The following is a 21415-nucleotide window of genomic DNA, read 5'->3' as shown; positions in this document are numbered from 1 at the left end:
GGGCAGTGGCCCAAATGACAGGGCACAAGCCCGTTCTTGCCGTTGTTGGTCCTCATCCTGAGCCCGGTTCCACAGTTTGGTGAATTTCTCACGAGCCTTGGCCTTGGTTAGGATGGTGTTCTTCTCAAATATGCCTGGAGGTGTGGCGGTTCCTGGGAGGGAAATAGCAGCTCACGGATTGAAAATGGTTTACAGGACTTGAAAAATCCAGTCAAGCTTGAAAACAAAAGCGTGCCTGTTACATCCGCACACTGAGCTCAAACAATACCAGGCCCAGGGGCTGAGTAAACTCGGGGGGCCCCTCAAAGCTGCAGGGCACGGGCAGAAGCAGGTGATTCAGGGAAAGATAACAGAAATCCAACTCATATAAAAACGCTAAAGCCAAGAGGCAGCTGGCTGTCACCCTAACCTGCAACAGAAACTTCTTGACAGAGCAGCTTTCTCTGGGATGTTCAAGGCCGCTTGCAGGAGTTTTCAAACACCAGGAATCCGGCCCTCCCCGCCCCACCCCACCAAGTGGCAGGGAGAGTGCAACGGTTAACACACCGTTGGGAGTGAACTGAATTTTCATTGCCTCTCCCATGGGTTGAATCTAATTTGCCACCAACTATTCTTCTATTTAAAGCATCCTGTGTATTTGAGAGGTAGGAACAACGATTTATCAAAGCTGTAATCCAATATGCACTTACGCAGCCGCAGGCAGTGTGCAGCCTTGAGTGACCAGTCAGTGATTTTCCTACAGCCAGGGCAGAGTCGGCTCAAGAAGGCAGGCTTATTCTGAATCCGAGGAGCCGTGAGCACCCAGGACATTGTTCATCAGGCCTCATTGCACAGAATCACAGGGCACACCCTTTTATTCGATGACACTCATTCGTACGACAAATGTGATCGCTGAAAACGAACACAATGCCAGCAGTAGGTCAAAGTTTCCGCTATCATTTGTAAGCCATAAAAGCAAAGATGCAGCCCTGGTGTGATGGAGTTAACGCTTCTTATCTGCTGTGACCAGCACGTCAAGTATGGCCTCTAATTCAGTCTTCACAGACAAATGTGTGAGTGGCAGAGGACGAGCCCTCCTTCACAGAGGAGAAGACAGATGTTCAGAGAGTTCCGTGTGACAGGACTGAATCCACAACTGGGTGTCTCCAAAGTCTGCGTTATTTCCCAATTAAAAAAAAAATTACTCCTAGGGAGGTGATAATTCTCATGTACAAACATCAGAGTCTTTCACACTCCCTGAGTGAGGTTTGCAAATGTAACGGATGCTAATGTGTAGGAATTTACTTGTCACTGTATACGTGGGAAAGGTGTAAGTCGAATGTGCTTGCTATTGTATCTTGAGCCCTGAGCAGAGAGTACGGAAAATACTTGGTATTGTAAACATATTTTTGAGTGGATGTATCCAGAATAAGGCATTCCATGTGATAAGTTTTGTTAATAGATATTAAGATTTTATAATTCATGCGTAGGAAAGAAATGTCACATAAGGGGCCAAATATTCTATTGAATTTGAAAGATTCCTTGGGAAAATTATTAATCTGTGGAACACCGGTGCTGGTCTGAAAAGCAAAACTCCAGTTACATATACCAAACCGTGTTAGTTTTCTACTCCTTCATTGATTAAGACTGTAGAAATCATTGAAAAAAGAATAACTTTTAATACAGGGTCAGATGGCAACTTTGTTGCAAGGGAGGGCCACAGTCCGCCAGAAAACCTGTCTCCATTTCCCACGTATCCTTGGCTCACGAAAGCTCCCAGCATCTCATTTGCTTAATGGGGGATTTCCTGCCCTGTTTACACAGCATGTGGGATTTGTGCTGAGCTCTGCAATTATTTTTATCCACCTTAATGGTTCTCGGAGGAAGGCAGAGATCCTGGTCTCCCTGGGACAAATGGAGGGATTGGGGAAGGGAGGTTAAGCAGCTCGAGCAGGGCTCTTCTTGGCAGGGTCAGGAAATTAATTCTGGGGCCGGCTTTATTCAGTGATCCACATCAGCGATGGAGTTCCTGCCGGCCTGCTGGGATTACATTTCAAAGAGAAGTTACAATGCGTTTCATAATGCCAGAGGACCAGCTGGAACTGTTACTATTATTAAGGCTAATAAAGAGCTCGCTATTAATCGCTGGCACTGTCTTGCTTTTGCCGAGCCCGCCTGACATCTTAAAATGTGATTCAGATTGACCCCGTCAATGTGCTCACATCCCTCCGGGTGTCCTTGTTTGGTGCCGTTACAAAACTAAAAGGGATGCAATGCCAGAGCCCTAAATCCCGTGAACTGGCTGAAAAACAGCTCCCTGTTCCCTCAGATGTTGGCCTATGTCTAGCATTTCCATAGTCATGGAAATAAATATCACAAAGTTTGTTGAGTATCTTCTGTGTTAAAAATATAAAGTTTCAGGGCCAGCCTGGTGGCAAAGTGGTTGGGTTTGTGCACTCCACTTCAGCGGCCCAGGGTTCACCTGTTTGGATGCTGGATGCAGACCTACATACCATGCACCAAGCCAGGCTGTGGTGGCATCCCACATAGAAGAACTAGAATGACCTACAACTAGGATATACAACTATGTACTGGGGCTTTGGGAGGAAAAAAAAGAAAAAGAGGAAGATTGGCAACAGACGTTAGCGCAAGGCCAATCTTCTTCACCAAAATGCATACTTAAAAAAAAAGGGAAATCAAAGTGATTATTAAAAAAAAAAATATATATATATATATATATATATATGAAGTTTGAAACATGTTATGCTGTTTGGGAAATCAATAAACAAAGTAGCAAATAGGAACAGAAATCTGTGTGCAGGGCAGAGGTCATAAATCTCTAAGTAACAATGTATAGGCTGGAAACCTCACGTGGTTATTTATTATAAGCCAACCTCACCACGGTTTGAGGGTAGAAATAATCGTTAGCTTTTTTTCAAGAACTCAAACAAACCTACTTAGAAGTCAGGCCAGCCCATAGCTAAGTGGGTCCTTGAGACCGACTGTGACCAGACTGGCTGTGTTTGCTGACACTCGGTGGGCCCCAGGGCCATTGAACCTGCCACCTGGTGTCTGTCTGTGGGCAACTATGGCACTTTTTTTATTGTTCTCCTGACTTGTTGACATTGTCTCCTAATCAGATGTGAGGAACCACGGCCCTCTTCCCTTCAAAGCGTATTGATTTCGAAACAGCTGCTTTGATAAGAGGCAGCTCTGCCCGACGCTCTGTGGTGATTTTTGGGGGGATGACTATTGACTCATTGGAGGAGGATTTTAAAATTATTTTTCTCCTTCGGCTAAATTTTTATAAAGAAAAGAATGCCTGGATATTGCTTCCTAGAAGGAAGCTGGTCCATGACCACTCAGGGTCTAAAGCTGTCAGTCTAATTACGTATTGAATTGCTACAAACATTTGTACATAACCTTATTGTTTTATTAATTCACTTGCTCCATAAACACTGACTGCACCTGCTCCGGCCAGGTGTGCGCTGGGCAGGGCAGGTTTGTTGCTGAGGATGTGGTTCCCACCCACAGGCAGTTTGCATTCTCCAGGGAAGCTGGTGCTGCCCAACAGTTGTGAAGTCCTGCAACCATCAGCATCCCTGGGGCCACCTTAGCTCTGCAGGTAAGGCGGTCTCCTGTCACGTATTCCCCACCCGACCATGAGCCACTCGGAGTGGGAGGTTTGGCCGTGTCTTGTGTGTTGGGCTGGTGCACAAATTGTGCTTGGCATGTGGTAAATGACTTCAATGAGTAACTAAATGAATTCAATGCCAAACAGGTGCAAAGATGTATCTGCAATAAGGCATATATCTTGTGGATGGAAGAGGAATCCAGAAACAACGACTATTGTGTTCTCCAACGTAGGGGTTAGGAGGATGACTCAGATAAAAATCATGGAGTGTTGGTGTTGAAATAGCATAATGACCAGCATCTCTATCAGGCAGTCCTGTTTGTAAAGCTCACGGAGGGGGGAGATACTTTGGGAAGAGGAGAAAACTATCTTGTGTCCCATCGCTCAAGGGCGCTGGTCCAGAGAACGCCAACCCCAGGAGCAAGGCCAGCCAGGCTCCTGCAATGGGAAGGCTTGGAGGAAGCCCTGCTCTATTACCAGATCAGGGAATCAGGGCTTATTTTCCTCCCAGGACCCACCCTACCTACCTAATAGGACTGTGACATGCTCTGTACAGCTCAGGAACTTTCCCAGGCTGAGCACAAAGCTGACAGAGGAGGCACATGCAGGGATAGAGATAAGGGAGGACTCAGGGTTGGCTCAGAGTCTTGGAGGCTGAGGGAGAAATGGAGTTGGCTGTCTTGGAAAACTTTAATGGGTTTTAGCTTCCTTCAGCAAACACTTTGAGTACCTTCTAGCCCCCCAGCCAGTGGGGAGGGTGATAAAGACCAGCCTGCTGCAGCCGGACCCTTACACGGAGGGTACACGGAGGGAACACTGACTTGACTTTAGAGACAAAAGATAGAGGAGTCTGGAAAGGAACACCTCTAGGTTTTATGGCCAGAACATGATGACGCATAGACCTTTGGGGGTTTTCAAAGTTTGAGAGGAAGGAGCAGTAAAATCATCAACCCACTTGTCCTGTGCAGAGAAATGACAAGGGTTGCAGGAGGCGGCCTGGAAATCCCAAACGCAGCAGAAACTGACCATCCCCCCTTTCTACTCTGCATCCTGTGGGCGAGCATCCAGAGCCAAGCAAGCCAGGTCCTCCCCCTGGCGTCCATCTGCACAGGTCAGCCTCCGCCTGGACCTCTGAACTCAGACCGCCAGCTCCTGCCAGGACACGGGATCGGGTTCAGGAATCCGTGACCTGAGCAGCCGATAAATTCATCCCCAAAGAGGAAGCTGGGGGCTGTGCCTGCCCTTTGAAAGGTGTTTTGTTGAAAGACATGTCTGTCTCTTTCAGGTTTCCAGGACACCTGATTGCTCTAAACCTTCATAAAGGACTTTAATTGCTACCAATAAATACTTCTGAATGTGGGTTCCCAGACTGGCAGCGTAGTTTGAGAAGTAGGCAAAAAAAATTCTTCATCTTTTCTGACCTGAATTTGTCCCTTCTTATTACCTTAAAAATTGTTATAGCTTTATTTTCAGCATGCCCATAGCTCTATTTTTAAATGATCAGATCTAAATTCTATCGCCTATGGGAAGAAGTTCTTCATGTATTTGTTAGGTGAAGAACTTATTTTAAAAGTTTTATTGTCCAATGCCTCATTTGTAAATATACACGTTTCACTATTTGAGTATTAGCTACATGAAAATGTTAGCTGTGTGTTATCTCTGGATGATGATAATACAGACATTTTCCCTCCTGTCCCCTCCCCTCCCCTCCTCACCTCTCCTCTCCCCTCCCCTTCTTCTCTTTCTTCTTTGCTTAACTATATTTTCTAGACTTTCCGCAATGTTTATATATTACTTTGTAATGATAAAAAAAATTAAAGCAAGAAAATGTTCACTCAATTTAAAAAAAAAAAGAGTCAAAATATACAGCAAAATCTGGTGTTTATGTAAGAAAACAGCACTCTTCTTTATCACGCACCTTCTTTCATCCTTTCTGCTGATGATCTTAACATTTTATGGTTATAACTATTTAATTTTTCCATCTCATACCAAGCATTCAAAACTAGATTGAACTGCAATAGCTTTAATCCTCTTTGCAACAAAGCATGACCTGAGTTCTCTGACCTGCCTCTTTGGTTTTGGTTGACAGAATTGAGAGCGTGAGTTAAAGTAGACAGCGAGTGCTCAGTTCCATTGCCTTTGGGTCAACCACTTCAGGGCAATCCTTGAAAAGAGTGGGAATGCCGCCAAGGTTTCACTCTTCATGACCGAAGGGGACACTTCCCAAACTTTAAGATGCATGTGAATCTTGTGGCCTCTGGTCCAAAGGCAGATTCAGATTCTGCAGGTCTGGGGTGGCCTGAGATCCAGCTCTCAGGTCCTAGAGGAACCTCTGTGCTCTTACAGGACCCTAAAGGTGGAGAGTTGGCATCTGAAAGTGAAAATTGTTTCCCGTAGGACCTAGAACTTTTTTTTTTTTCCATGGAAAGCCTGAAATTGTACAAGGGAACCACAGAATACATCTCTGCTATCATCCCTGGCTCAGACCTTGGAGGCTTGTACCAGGAGCGATGCTGTATGAGGTAGTGATTATGAAAACCTTGGGTTTTGAGGTTTGAAAGAACTGGATTTGAATGCTCGTGGGGACATGTTGGACAATCCTAAACTCTCCGGGTCTTGATTTCCTCAGAGACGCTTGCATACCCCGTGGGATGGTGCCATGATACCGGTTTCCAGTGGGACACCACACACGTTCCCTTAGGTAGCACGCGGTCCGTAGGCTGCCCGAGGAGCTCCAGTCATCTTTGCAACAATAATGTGGACCCTTACTCTCCTCTCACACCCGCAATCTGAGTGACACACTGAGTCACAATCAAAGAGAACAAGTAGGCTTCAGGCTCCTGGGGCACGTCCTTTAGCAGATGCAGATCGTGGAAGGAGACAGGAGTGGTGGTGTCACACTGCCGGCTGCCCATTTGCAATCCAGGTCCTCCTGATTTCCGTTTTCTATTCCCACGTGCAACTTGATTACCAGTTCCCAGCGTCAGCTCAGGAAGCACAAATTCTTAAACATGAAGAAGAGCTGTGTCTTACCTCTCTTTCTTCGGGGTCACGAAAGGCACTAGAGGCCAAGACAATGGCTTGGTTCAGAGCTCCGATGTCTCAGAACTGCCGTTACATCCTGACAATGGCTTTGATATGTTTCCTCGACAAACACCAATGGGGAAGCAAAGCCACATCTGGCTTTTTTACGGACTCTTCAATTTTGTTAATAAATAGGAAATGTTAAGCATGATGAAGACGATTTAACAGCTTCCACTCTGGGGCAGCGCAATGAACACTTGACTAGGAGTGAGAAAGACTGAGTTCACATCCTGGTACCAATAGTAACGCAACGGGATTCTGAACAAGAGTTGTCTCCAGCTTCCCTATCTGCAAACTAAAATAATAGGACTAGTTATGTCTTCCAATCCAGTGAAGTGTTTAGGTAGAGATTTATGGTCTCAGTTAATAAAATAACTAGAACTATATTTAGAAAAGTGAAATCTCTCCTTCTTGGCAAAAGCTCAAAGTTAATTTCTCCAGCCTTCTGTGACATCACCTACGTTTGCCCCCAGATGGGAGGGGAATGCAGAACGACCTCTCTTCTGGATGCTACGCCCTTGTTTTTAGACCCTGCTAGAGGGAGGTGGGGTTCGCCCACTGTAATGGTTAACCAAGGTCTGGAAATGGGAGCGACACCACTCATTGTCACCCTTAGTGACCCCTAGCAAAATTTCTGCTTCCTGCTCCCACGACCTTTTGCTCTGCTGGCCTAGAGGTCTTAGTTCCAGAGGAAGACATGCGTCCACCAGGAGACACACAATGGTTCCATTGAACTGGAAGTTAAGGCTGCTGCCCAGCCACCTTGGGCTCCTCCTGCCTCTAAATCAACAGGCATGGAGGGAGTTCCTGTGCTGGCTGGAGTGAGTGATCCTGACCACCAAGGGGAAATGGGACTGCTGCTCCCCAGGAGAGGACAGGAAGAGCAAGTCTGGAGTACAGAGGTCCCTCAGGGCATCTCTTGGTACTACCATGTCTTGAACACACCTTAAAATCAATGGAAAACAACAACCCAATCCAGGCAGGACTAGTAAGGGCCCAGATTCCTCAGGAATGAACCAGGTAAAGAATCACAACCTGCTGACGTGCTTGCTGAGAGCAAACAAATGCAGAATGAGTAGAGGAAGAAGCTCATTATAAATACCAGCTATGACCAAATGACCAGTTATGGAGACGAGGACTGTAATTGCCATCCTCCTTATTTTCTTACAAATATGTTTATATATTTGTGTATGTACATATAATCTATCTATAAAATAAATGTACACTTTATAGATGATAAATAAATCTATCCATCTGTGAAAGATCTTTGTTTTCTTCTCTCTTTATTCCTTATCTTGTAACATACACTGTATTAACTCTACGTCATGGTATTTACGTGATACCAAGAGAAGAGTAACGTTAACCAACAACTTTGCATCCTCCGCTGGGGAAGGCTGAGTGTGTTAGTGGTTGTACCAAGACAGTTGTGTCAGGTTAGACGGGATTATAACCTTGCTAGTGTCTTTATTTGGAGGTTAAGTATGGTTTAAGGAAATACACACGGGTGCCAGGTTGACAAGGGGTGGACTGTGATGGTTAATTTTATGTGTCAACTTGAGGGTGTTTTTGGATGAGGTTAACATCTAAATTGGTAGACTTTGAGGAAGAAGTTGCCTTCCATAACGTGGGTGGGCCTCATCCAACTGGTTGAAGGTCTGAATAGAACAAAACGACCAGCCTACCTGAGCGAGAGGGAATTCTCCAGCAGATCATCGTCAGACTGGAACTGTACCATCGGCTCTCCTGGGTCTCCAGCCTGCTCACCCAAAGCAGATATTGGACTTCCCAGCCTCCATAATCACATGAGCCAATTCCTTACAATAACTCTCTCTCTGTCTATCCTATTGTTTCTCTTCCTCTAGAGGACTCTGACTAATGCATCCGCCCAACTGTGTGCTTCCAAGCCAGGCTGACTCATCTCTACACAACCAGTGACTAAGGAAAATGAGCTTCAGTTTTCTTTGGAACAATTATTTTGGGCACTGTCCTTTCCTGTCTCATACTGTTAATTCAAGCATCTTCCAAACATTTGACTTGCTTCCTGTTTATCATCCCTCAGACCTGAAGAACGAATTCAGGTGCTCCTTTTTCGATCTTCCTCAGTCTGTAGTTTCAGGTCTCTCTGGCCTGCTCCGTTCACACCCAAGGATCCCCTGGTGTTGGCTATCCAGGTCCTGCGCTTCCTCACCCTACTTCTCATGGGCAGCGTCAGACAGCTTTATGGATACACAGAAGCACGGCTGCAGAGGAAGCCAAGAGTAGTCTGCAGGTTAAGACTCTGTCAGTTGAAAGTGGCAGGAAGTCATCTCAAAGAAGCCTTGTACCAAGGGATGCTATTGGCTCACACAGCTGACAAGGACGATGGCTTAGTCACAGAATCAAAGGAAGGAGCACAGACATTAGCATCTTGAACCAGGGCTTTGGCTGCTGAGTCAGGCTCTCTCTCTCTCTTCTTTCCCCCTCCACTCCCCATTTGACTCTCATATGATCTTTTTCTTCCCGGCTTCATTCTTCGGTTTCCTTCCACATCGCTGGATGATCCTGATTTACACAATTCCAGGTTAGGAACCCCAGGGAAAGAAGATCCCCATTTTCATCTAGAAAATGCCTGTCTGAGAGACCCTGAGTCCCACCAGGATCACAGATCCACTTGTTGGGGCAATCAGCATGGTTGGGGGAGGTACCATGATGGCCCAGCATGGTCACATGGCCATTATTGTGGCCATCGAGTGATGCAGGAGTGATGTTCACGTACTTAATGATAATGGAGCCTGAGCACTGACCAGTCAGGGCATCAGTGTCCTGGGGGCTGCACCACACCAATGGCCACAGGGAAGAGGGGGCGATGGGCTTCCTGAAGGGATTTGGGTTCAACTACCATGTGTCCACTCTAGTCGGTGTGCAACGCAGCTCAGGATGAAAGATAATAACATGTGCGGGAATCCAACCCCCCCCGCCCCCCACCATTGGCTTCTGGTTTAGATGCTGAGGACACGCCCTGGTTAGACACATAGAACAACCCATAACCCCACCAGGTCTTGAGCGATCACTAATGACCCAGGTCCCCTGAACTGGACCTGATTTCTTGGTTTTGGTAAAAACAACCCCAAACATTACATTTTTTATTCTTCATTTGATCAATTCAGTTTTAAAGAGGCATCTAGGCGTTCTTGAAGCGTATACTGACCTGTCAGAAAATGGAACATGTAGGTAACAGCCGTCCCTGTGGGCCAAAACAAACCCCACAAGGCATTTCTACGATTTCTGGTTTCTTTAAGTTCCTTCTTGGAGGGGATATATACTGCCAGTCAATTTGATTATTTCCTAATGACTATTATGAAAGGTTTAGGCATTGTCAAAAATACGCAAACACTGCCAATAAAATACACTACAATCATTTGTATTTTTTGTCACCCACAAGTGTTATTTTTCTGGAATAGATTTGTCAAAGAACATGGCAGCTCAAGCTGGGCGTGGTTCATCAGTCAGAGCCGGTGTCACATTTTCCAGCCGGCTCCCTTCTGCACGCTCCTGACTCCTCCGCCGCGACGTACTTTCCTTTGTTCCTCTGCAAGCTGCCTGGTCAGCAGTGATAGCACGGTGCCCTGGGCTCTTCTTTAGAAAAATGTTCCCTGCCCTGTCTGGACCGTGCTCCGTGAGCCCCACCCAGCCAGGAGAGCCACCGGGATGAAGAGCTGATGCTCCGGGAGTCCATGGGCTGACGGCGGGGTGTGGAAGGAGGGGAGCAGAGAGTCCTGCTCACACTCACAGCCCCGTCACTCAGGAGCTGGGTCAGAGACGGTTACGGGCGGGGTCATCTCTGTGACACCCGGAGGGAGATGATGTTCTTTCTGACTAATAATGCAGAGCATCAATTATGATGTAAGCTCTCTTTAGGTAAAATAAATGACCTGTTGCTATGGAGAATTTTCAGTTTATAAGGGTATGAGCTCATAACAGGGCTAAGTGCTCAGAAAATAAGACACCAGCTATGGTTCCCTGCCTCCAGCTGCCCCAGAGCTCTCCCTTCACAGGAGATGCGAATGTGTGCGCAGCCCCTGCTTCTGGAACTCTGCCCTCTTCCCCTCGACAGTGTGCAAGGGAGGGTGTGGGCAGTGAAACAGCCTCTTCAACCTGGATAAAGCCCCACACAGCTCACCTAAACCTGGTGAGAAAAACCAAAACGGAAAAATAAAAAGGACTTGAATATAAGCGCAGACGGAATAATGACACAAATACAGTCAGGTGGAATGAAAAGTTAGACTATTTCTGGCCTCAATGCACCTGATCTTTGTTTCGATGATGTCATTTTGTGCAAGTTTGTGCGTAAAATTACAGAACGTGTGCGAATGACAGTCCCTCAAATTGGAAGTAAGTGTAGCCCAAAAAGCAGAGAAATCATGTCATCTTCAGACCACACTTTTAAAAATACTAAATAATAACAGGGAGCAATCACAGTGCAGCAAGCTCTGCTCTACACGAGTGAGGGCGTTGACACCTCGGAGGCACCCCACAGTCCTATAGGAGGTTGCTGGTATCAACCCCCCTTACAGACTAGGTGTCAAGAAATAAGGCAACATATTCAAGTCCCATAATTACCCACCAGCAAAGCCAAGATTCCAAACCCCCTCTCTGCGCTCTAAAACTGCCTTTCTGCTGGGAAGAATAACCGTTTTTGTTATAGACTCAGAGATTAAAAGAAGAACAGAAGCCATATGAGCTAATTACATTTTGTAAAGTTTTATATAACCATTTAATTATAACATATCTGTTCCCCCTGTGCTCTGAACGCCCTAACACATGCTTATTTATATGTTTATGTTCTATAGGTTTATATTTTATGGGGAACACGGAGCTCTTTTTATATTCCTATATTAATCAACGTTTTCCCGAAAAACAGAACCCTTAGGATAGAAACAGATATCTGTAAGGGGAGGGTTATTATAGGAATTGGCTCATGTGGTTACCGAAGGCAAGTCCCATAATCTGTGGTCTGCACAGCTGGAGACCCAGGAAAGTGAGTGGTGTCATCAGTCGGAGTCCAACAGCGTGAGAATGGAGGGGGAGGCGGGGGCGATGGTGCAAGTCCTGGTCTGCGTCTGAAAACCTGAGTATCGGGAGCTCTGACGTCGGAGGGCAGGAGATGATGGACACGCCAGCTCAAGAGGAGAGAGAGGGAATTCGCCCTTCCTGTGCCTTTTTGTTCTATGCAGGCCCTCCAGGGACAGGATGACGCCCGCACCGATGAGGACCATCTTAGTCAGTCCACCGATCCAAATGCCAACCTCTTCTGGAAACACCCTCACTGGCACACCCAGATGTTTCACCAGCCATCTGAGTGTCCCTTGGCCCAATCAAGTTGACACATAAAATGGCCATCACAATTCCATATGGGTACATTTTAATGTTCAAAGTTGGTGATTTTTTAAAAAACCAAAATATGATTTTCATGGAAGAAATCCTAAAAGTACAACCAACCAGAATGTTGACAGCGTGTCCCTTCTTGCACACCGGCCTTGGACAGCAGAGTGCGGCCCTGGGCTGTCTGCTGGGATTGTGGTGACCCTCCTTCCCAGCTCTGACATGGCTCAGACTAGTCCTCTCTGTGGTCCAGGTTCCCTGAGATCAATGACGGTTTGGCTCAGATCACTAAGTTTCTGCACAGCTTGGCCACGTTCGAATAGAACTCTATTACACGATAATTTGATGCATTCAAAATTCCTCCTCTACTCTAAACAAGGGTAGCAATTATAGTATCTTGTCAATGCATCTCATTTTGCCTCATTTTAATATTGGTCTCATACATTTTCCCAGAATCTCTTTCGCCTTTCACAGCCACATTCAATAGCATTTGATGCTGCTCCCACCACTAACTCTGATGAGGTCAGCTGAACTCCTTTGATCCAAGATGCCCACCAGCCAGCTGGTCACTGGACCGCAAACGCTCACTGGACCAACCAGATTCTCTCAAGAACTTCTAACCCCAGAAACACAGGAGAGCTGTCAGTTGGTGATGGATGATGCAGTCGTGACCTCATGTGGAGTGGGGCTCCCGGCGCTGGTATGGGCAAGTAGAGGATGGAGTGGGAAAATGGAGACACCATTGGAAGGGAGACCCTGCAGCCGATTTGGGGAGCAGCCCCTCTTCTCACCATGTTCCAAGTTCCCTGCCTCCAAGACTCGGGGTGCTGGTGCTTCTGTTCCTGGGTTTCCATCCCATGTGTGGGAGCCCTTCACCCCTCTTTACAGAACCACTTGTCTCCTTTACCTGATGTATGACGGTTGAGCCTTCACCTCTAACAGGTTGGAAAGCTCCAAACAAAATAGACATGAGAACCTGGGCTCTCGGGCTGGCAGACCCAACCAGCCCTCCTTGGCGTCTATCCACCTCCAGCCAGACTCCCACAAGGCTCTGGGCACCCACCAAATGGCCTCAGCCTGGAAATCCCATCCGTGAGGTGGAGCCAAGTCCTGTCGACTTGAATGTGGGCTGGAGGCGTGCAGGGGCTGGAGGAAACAGTGGGGACACAGCAGGAGCAGGTCCTCATGTTGCTCATCATCACAGAAGGAACAAGAGTACCCTCTGTGCCTGGTGTTACTGCTCCCATCAGAAGGAGCGTCCTACTGCTGAAAAGTTGGTTAAGTTCTGCTTAGGTGATTATGAGCATAATGGGGGTTTCCTGGTCTATGGATCAATCTGATCCTTTTTCCACCTATTTCATCATTATTCACCCACTTCACCAAGACTATTATTAGCTCCCACATAAATAGGGTTCATTTCATCTTCCAAGAGCTTCATAAATTCTAAGTAAAACCGAGTGAATGTCCTTCATCAGAAATTTATTTCATTGTTTCTATTTAACATAGAAAATATCCAAATAATTTTATGTTCTTAGGGACATTTATAAAAATGCATTTTGATCTATACTGGGGAGAGCCTATGGTTCTAATTTACAGATAGGAAAACTCCAAAAAGAGTTAGAGGGAAAGCTTTTGAATAAAGCTGTTGTTTTTCCTCGTGCAGGTGAAATGAGCTCTGCAGAAAGCGTGAACGTTGTACGCACCCTTGCAGCTCTGTGGGTCAGCACCTGGTCCCATTACGGCACCAGGGGAGCATCATGTCACGAGCCTTCTTTCACATGGGAGTGACTTCCTTTTTGCCACGGTTGGTAAGGAGGTGTTGCTCCCTTGATGCAGGTAACGGATGTAGGGTTTACTTCCTCCCCAGCCAGAACACATTTTTGTTAAAGATTGGCCCGTGAGCTAACATCTGTTGCCAATCTTTTTCTTCTTCTTCTTCTTCTTCTCCCCAGAGCTCGCCAGTACATAGTTGTATATTCTAGTTGTGAGGCCCTCTAGTTGTGCTATGTGGGACGCGGCTTCAGCATGGCCTGATGAGTGGGGCTAGATCTGTGCCCAGGATCTGAACCGGCAAAACCCTGGGCTGCTGACACGGAGCACAGGAACTTAACCACTGGGCCACCGGTCTAGTCTCAGCCCAGAGCATCTTGACCACTGCTAAGGTGGGAGAAGTGGAGAGCACCAGGAAGTGGCGCCATATTGAAATTGCTCCTACATGCAATTCATGTGGAGGGGGTCTACACAGAAGGTAGAGAGGTGAATCACCTCACAGCAGCAACAGCACTGGGCCAATTCACTTCTTGACATCTAGAATGATCAAATGGACTAAGCTAATGTCACTCAGCAACAGAGTGTCTGGGGGGAAGAATGAGTGAGGTGAACACTGAATAAGCTTTGAAGCCTTTTGAAAAAACTACTAGCTCTCAGGGGCAGGCCCCATGACTGAGTCATAAAGTTCATGCTCTCTGCTTTGGCGGCCCAGGGTTTCACTGATTTGGATCCTGGGCGCGGACCTAGCATCACTCATCAAGCCATGCTGGGGCAGCATCCCACACGGCACAGCCAGAAGGACATACAACTAGAATATACAACCATGTACGGAGGGGCACTGGGGAGCAGAAGAAGAAAAAAAAAGATTGGCAACAGATGTTAGCTCAGAGTCAAACTTTAACAAAAAACCAAACCCAAAAAAACCTACTAGCTCTCAAAACTTCAGAGCATTTTCAAATATGAAGTTAAATGATTACACATAAAAAGGCAAGGATAAATTTAAATAAATCATCCTATAATTGTGAGCCTTTTCTTGAGCTCAAAAACATCTCAACTTAAAAAAAAGTCAGACTTTCCTGTTTAAAATTCTCATCTTCTGTGTTCTTCAAAGATAATCCACTCTCTAAAAAAGCATTCCATTTAGGCTACTCTTGGTCTGTGGCTGAGAGCAGATCTCAAGTCGTTCGTTCCATAAGCTTCCGTCTCACGGCCTTGTTTGGAAGTCTGGAAGGGCCAGTGTCCTGCAGAATAAATGCAGACGAAAAAGACTAATTGGTCCCCAAATGGAGGCATATGGCTGCTTTCAGCATCTTGACTTTTAAAATATTTATTTAAAACAAACACTTGCAGGCCCATGAAAGGCTTTCCCCGAATCCTCTTGACCTTCAGTGACCTCCCGCCCAGGGCACGTTAGTTTCTCCCTTGGGGATGATTAAAGCTTGACAGGCTTTTATTTATTCTTTGGGAGTCTCTGAGAGGTCACAGAAGTTTTAAAAATTAACTTGGACGCAGACCAGGAGCATCCACCCTGCGGAGCCCTCCGCTGTGTCCTGGATCGCACCCGCAGCCGCAGAGTCTGGGACCACAGATGCGGGCCAATCCATCTTCCATCTCTAAGACTTACCAGCGTTTTATAGCACGTAGTGGCCTTTCCCCTATATTTGTAAGTACAAGCTTGTTATCTTCTACCAAGAGACTTGTACGATAAACAAAGTACCAAGCACTGTCACTATTTTAATAGGCTGGAGCCTCATGCATGGATGTGAATTGTACACTCACGTGTTGGGGAACACGGTACCTGTAGGGGTAGCTACAGATACACCTGTAGCTTCAAGTCTATCTAGGCATCATGCCGTTCTGAGGGACTTTTGTAGCTGAAAACCCAAATAAGTAACTGCCATCATTAAAAAGAAAGCTTAATATAAACTCTCATTATTTTGCACTTCTTCCAAAACTCACGACATGTGTTTAGCTTCAGAACAGCTAAACTTCCTGTCTGCCTCGCTGCTCACGTCTGGAAACAGTGTTTCTCCCCTCTATGGACAGAACCGGTGGGATCTGAAAATTGTCACATCGTCTGGGACAAGGAAGATGCACCCACTGAGTCACAATTTGACAACAGTGGCAGGATGTAAAAATACACACCTTCTTTTTAAATAACAAAATAAATTTTAAAACATATCTTCCTCCGTATGGTGCTTACTTTAGCAACTATTTGCATCGCTCCCTGTTCCTGTCTAATATTTCTCTTTAGACGTGATCATGATCAAAAGCAGATTCAAGGTCTGTCTCACTTTTATTGTCCAAGCGTATTTTTGTGTGTGATTCTTTAAATTCCTCAGATTTGCAGTTATAAACTTGTGAAATATTCCATTAAGTGGATGATCTATACTTCCCTTGACTATTTATCCAATATCGGATATTAAGTAGTAGTATAGAGAAGCCGAATTCACTTTGTTAAGAAAAGATGTAGAACTCTCTGAAACTGCTAAAGTGAGAAAACCACACAATTCTAGATTAAAAAAAAAAATAGGGGGCTGGCCTGGTTGCGCAGTGGTTAAGTGCACACATTCCACTTCTGGGCGGCCCAGGGTTCACCGGTTCGCATCCCGGATGCGGACATGGCATTGCTTGGCACGCCATGCCGTGGTAGGCGTCCCACGTATAAAGTAGAGGAAGATGGGCACGGATGTTAGCTCCAGGCCAGTCTTCCTCAGCAAAAAGAGGAGGATTGGCAGTAGTTAGCTCAGGGCTAATCTTCCTCAAAAAAAAAAGAAAAAACCCATAATCCCCAACATCTTTTTTAATTTAATAGTCCAGACTCTTTAGGTTAAAACTGTCATGGTCATCCTAAAGCTCCAGTGTAGATAAGGACCTCTGGCATCTGAAGACCCCCATCCTTAGCTTTTTCTCTTCCCTGCTCGCCAGTATTTTAAATAATGATTTCCTGTCGTGAATTACTCGAAACATATACATTCACAGCCCAGAGGGAATGCAAGCGTTTCTTCTTCGTTTAAAATGACAATAAAGACAGGGAGAGAGTTCTAAAAACATCTGGGGCAAGTGAGATAAATAAACGATAAAAATGGATAATATTACCCAAAGTGCACACACCAGCTTTCATCAGTGTGATGACTATCTAGACAGGAGTGGGGAAATTTTGGGGCTGGCTGTATCTTCCTACTTGGTGCGTTATCTTGATTTATCCACAGTTTTGGTGACACAGAGGAAGATCAGAAATGGCCCTTGGTTCATCTCATGAACTATTAGGAATCTCCTGGGATTGCCCTGAAGCCTCTTATTTCCAATTCACAAAGGGGCAGCTTGTAGCAACTTGTCTTTGAAAACTGTACAGAACTTTCCATTTCAAGTGAGTTAAAAAAATATCCACCTGATGAAGCAGCGTGAGGGTTTTTTCCCTTCATTCCCGGTTACCACACCATCCCAGCTTCCTTAGGCCCTGGCACGTTTGTTGGCTACAGGGATAAAAGTCACCAAACACTGTGGAATGGAAAACATCTGGAAGACATCATACAGGAAAACCTCTGCTCTTCTCTCTGAAGCACCTATTAGGGGCGGGCTGATTCGAGCCAGATAAGGACGCCTACGAGCCAGGTGCCAGTCTCAACAGAGCAAGCCTCGTCCTCCTTCCAGCTACTGCAGCGACAAAGTGGGGTGTGGAGGAGAATAAGCGTTGGGCCTACATTCCTTCCCGAATATTTCCTCTATTGAAACATCAAAGCCTTCTTTTACCTTAAAAAAAAATATATGTTCTCTGCTCTGTTGCCTTTCTAAGCTCCTTTTCTCGGAGGCAGAGAATTCCTGTTAATTGAGACTCTGGAAGAATTCTCACTTCCTAACACAAGAGACCCCATTGGCTCCAGTAGACATGGGAGTAAACGTCAGATACAGGTGGCCCCTGCCTAGATGTGGGAGCTCTGGTCCTTATGCTTGGGGACCGGGCGTTTGCTGCCACTGTTATCACGTTGATGGATGACAGTGTTGACCTGAGAGGATGCTAGACACAGTCAACCCTGTCAGGAAGTCCTGCCGGCTCTACCATCATGATATATCCAAAATGGCCAACAAATATATGAAAAGGTGCTCAACTTTATTAGTTACTAGGGAAATGCAAATTGAAACCAGAATGAGGTACCACTTCACATCCACCAGAATGTCTCGTATTAAAAAGTCTGACAATACAGGTGTCAGCAAACATGTGGGTCATGTGGACATTTCACGTACTGCTGATGGGGGTCTTGGGGTCCTGGCACATGGTCTAGAAAGGACGTGGGGGCTTAGGGCTCCAGGGGCCTGTCCCCACACAGTTGTCTCTCTCTATGTAGACACAATGTTTGGGGACACTTTCCTAAAGAGCTAAAATGGAAAGATGTGCAAGAAGAAGATAGAGGCCGGCCCGGTTGCGCAGTGGTTAAGTTCGCATGTTCCACTTCTCGGCGGCCCAGGGTTCGCCGGTTCAGATCCCAGGTGCAGACATGGCACTGCTTGGCACGCCATGCTGTGGTAGGAGTCTAACATATATAGTAGAGGAAGATGGGCACGGGTGTTAGCTCAGGGCGAGGCTTCCTCAGCAAAAAGAGGAGGACTGGCAGTAGTTAGCTCAGGGCTAATCTTCCTCAAAAAAAAAAAAAAAAGAAGAAGAAGATAAATTGGAAGTTCAGGATGGGGGATGGAACTGGGGGGAGGGGAGAGGATAATGTGAGGAAGGGCCCCCCAGGAGGGTGGGGGGAGCCGTGCTACTTTTCCTGTTGGATGATGAGTGACTGAATTCTTGCTCTCCTGCTTCTCTTTAAGCGTTCATCTTAGCTGAAGCCGCTATCTCTGCATACGAATTATTTTGTTAAAACTCTTTTAGGCAAGTCGGAATTAAAGAATGGATGGGAGGGGAGGACTTTGAGCTGTGAGAGTCATCAACTTTCCAAGGAGTTTGCCTGAGAAGGGGAGGAGGAAAACAGGTTACAGGAGGGAGGGAGGTGGAGCTGGTGCTGACAGCCCCAGGATGGTAAGAGAGAGACTACAGGCCCCTCTTGTTGCTGCCATTCAGGATGGGACAGGATAAACAGCATCCTTCCCCCAGGAGGACCACAGGGAGGGGTGTCCTCAGGAGGAGCTGGGGTTCTGGGAGGCCCTGAGGGGAGAGTGTGTCAGGCAGTCGTGTGGCCAAGCTGTGCACAAGGAAAGGGTTGGAGGGGAATGAGGAGGGAGAGTGGGCCAGAGGGACCTGCACAAGCAGCTGAGGCCCCAAATAAAGGGACTTGGAGCCGTGCGGTTTGTCTTGGGGACTCCCCAAATCCTACTTCTTCCTGGAAGGATGTGGGGAGCTGATAGAGGTCCTGAGGGAGGGGGTCCCCCAGTCCATCGCTGGTGCTGGGCATCCTGGCTGGGATCCAGGATCCTGGGGGGAGATGCTGGAAGAAACCTAATGGTGAACCCAATGGTGCTCGTATGAGGTGGGTCTGTGTTTCTTTTTCCTTGGGTGCTGTTTTCCTTCCTCAGGAAAAACAACTGAAAATATTGTCCTATCTATATGTATGAATTGTTCCGTCTGTCCCCAATTCTCTTATTTCAGAACCCAGGAGCTGTGTTCCCAAGTCACCTGTTTTGTGCCTTAAGAATATGAGTCAACAGCAGAGCATACAAACACAGTGTACTCACTCCCCAGACCCCACCCTTGAGGCAGGGTTCTGGGGCTGCCCATCTAGAATATCTGTAGATCCATCAGGGTGATGGGGAGGGCGGAGACCAGGATAAGCCGGGGAGTCTCCACTGATGTGGCACCAGAGAGGGCAGAGGGAGCCGGCACAGGCTGTGTGCTTGGACACCGGGGAGTCCAGGCAGGGCGACATGGGAGTTAGGAGAAAACACTGGCCCCTGCAGGACACTAAGGACTCAGAAGGGTAGGGATGGTGTGGGGAAAGGAGGGGAATTGTTCTCCTTGTTAGTTTAAAAAGGCTGAAACATCCGCTGGGTTTTCCTGAAACAGTGATAAGAGACAGGCTTTCTCACTCGGCTCTGATTTCCACATGTCCTCTGTCTGAAGGTGAAACAGCTGGTCCTGGTAGGCTGCAGGCCGGAAGGTGCATTGACAGTACGCATCCCTGAAGAGGAATGTTGTCAGCCTATCAAGGCGACACCTGGGGAGCCTTCTTAGAATCTCGGTTCCTGGGTTTTCTTGGGTGTTAATTACAATGCAACATTTTAGATTCTGTTCATTTTTTTTATTTTTGCTCAGGAATACTGGCCCTGAGCTAACAGCTGTGCCCATCTTCCTCTACTTTATATGTGGGATGCCTGCCACAGCATGGCTTGCCAAGCAGTGCCATGTCCACGTCTGGGATCCAAACCGGCAAACCCGAGGCTGCCAAAGTGGAACATGCACACTTAACAGCTTCGCCACTGGCCGGCATGGAATCTGTTCAATTTTAATCGAATGCCAGGTGTTCATACCCCAGTGAACCACCAGAGCCAGCTTCTCACTGATGCCAAGAGAAGCACTTAATAGGCTATTTCTGGATAGAGTTTAGTGGCTTTCCGAGCCTGAACATGCTATTATCCTAACTCAAGGCCAACTACGCCAGGACAAAGAGGATGGTCTTTTTATTAATAAATAGAATTCCACGTAAAGTGAAAGTCCCCTTCCCAGAGCACCAGGGCTCTGATGCAAACATACAGTGCAATCAAAGTTTGCGTGCATCAGCTGTGTGCTGGCGTGACATCAGTTCTTCAGCACGTGAGCAGAAGGATTTCGGGGAGCTCTAAGGACCGCACCCCTCCACCCTGTCGGCCTCACTCTGCTGAACCTCAGAAGAGGACTAACATATTTTCTTCTCTGAAAAACAGATTGGTTTCCATTGGCAACATTTGCAGTTCCCATAAAACAGGAATTCTGTCTCCTGGGCTTTCCTACTGCGTTTCTTTAAATTCAAGAGCAGGCATGATAATTTCCATTTTATGAAAGACGGAGGTGCTTTTATGAGCCAAGCACAGGGCTTGGCTAATGGTCACTCGGTGTCCCCATCTTTGCAAGGCTCTGTTACAGGCAGGATGCTGCTGGACCCACCCATCCCTGGCCCGAGGGACGCGGTCAGTGTCCTTGGGGTCGGCTGCTCTGCAAAGCGCACTGGTCTCCGACCTTGCACCCTGAACAGACTCGTGATCCAGAGACCCCGTGCTCACAAGGACTGGGGGGAAACGGGCCCTCTCCAGCAAATCTTGCTAAAACAAAACAAAGCACAAACCTGGTCCAATGGGTTTATCATCCTCAGCCCCACAAAAAAACCTGTCTGCCAGCGATGGGGCTTTCCCTGCTGCCGGCCTGTGGAATCCACATCCCCATCTCCAGCTGTGACTGATTCCAGATTAAGAGGCTGCAATCTCTTCTGCTAGATAAGGACCCCCTAACCAAGGTCCCGAGGGCAAGCGAATTTGGAGGCCTCCCACCCCATCAAACTGGGCTTTCCTGAGTGAGATTTTCTTCCTGTTTGATAACAGTGTGGGGCCAGAGCGCTTTCTAGTGAAGTGTGAAATACTTCTCTCTCCTGGTCTTCACCTGCTCAACTCTTGGAT

Source organism: Equus quagga, chromosome 8 (assembly GCF_021613505.1).
Source record: "Equus quagga isolate Etosha38 chromosome 8, UCLA_HA_Equagga_1.0, whole genome shotgun sequence".
Lineage (NCBI taxonomy): Eukaryota > Metazoa > Chordata > Mammalia > Perissodactyla > Equidae > Equus > Equus quagga.
Note: the sequence above shows the minus strand (reverse complement) of the source record.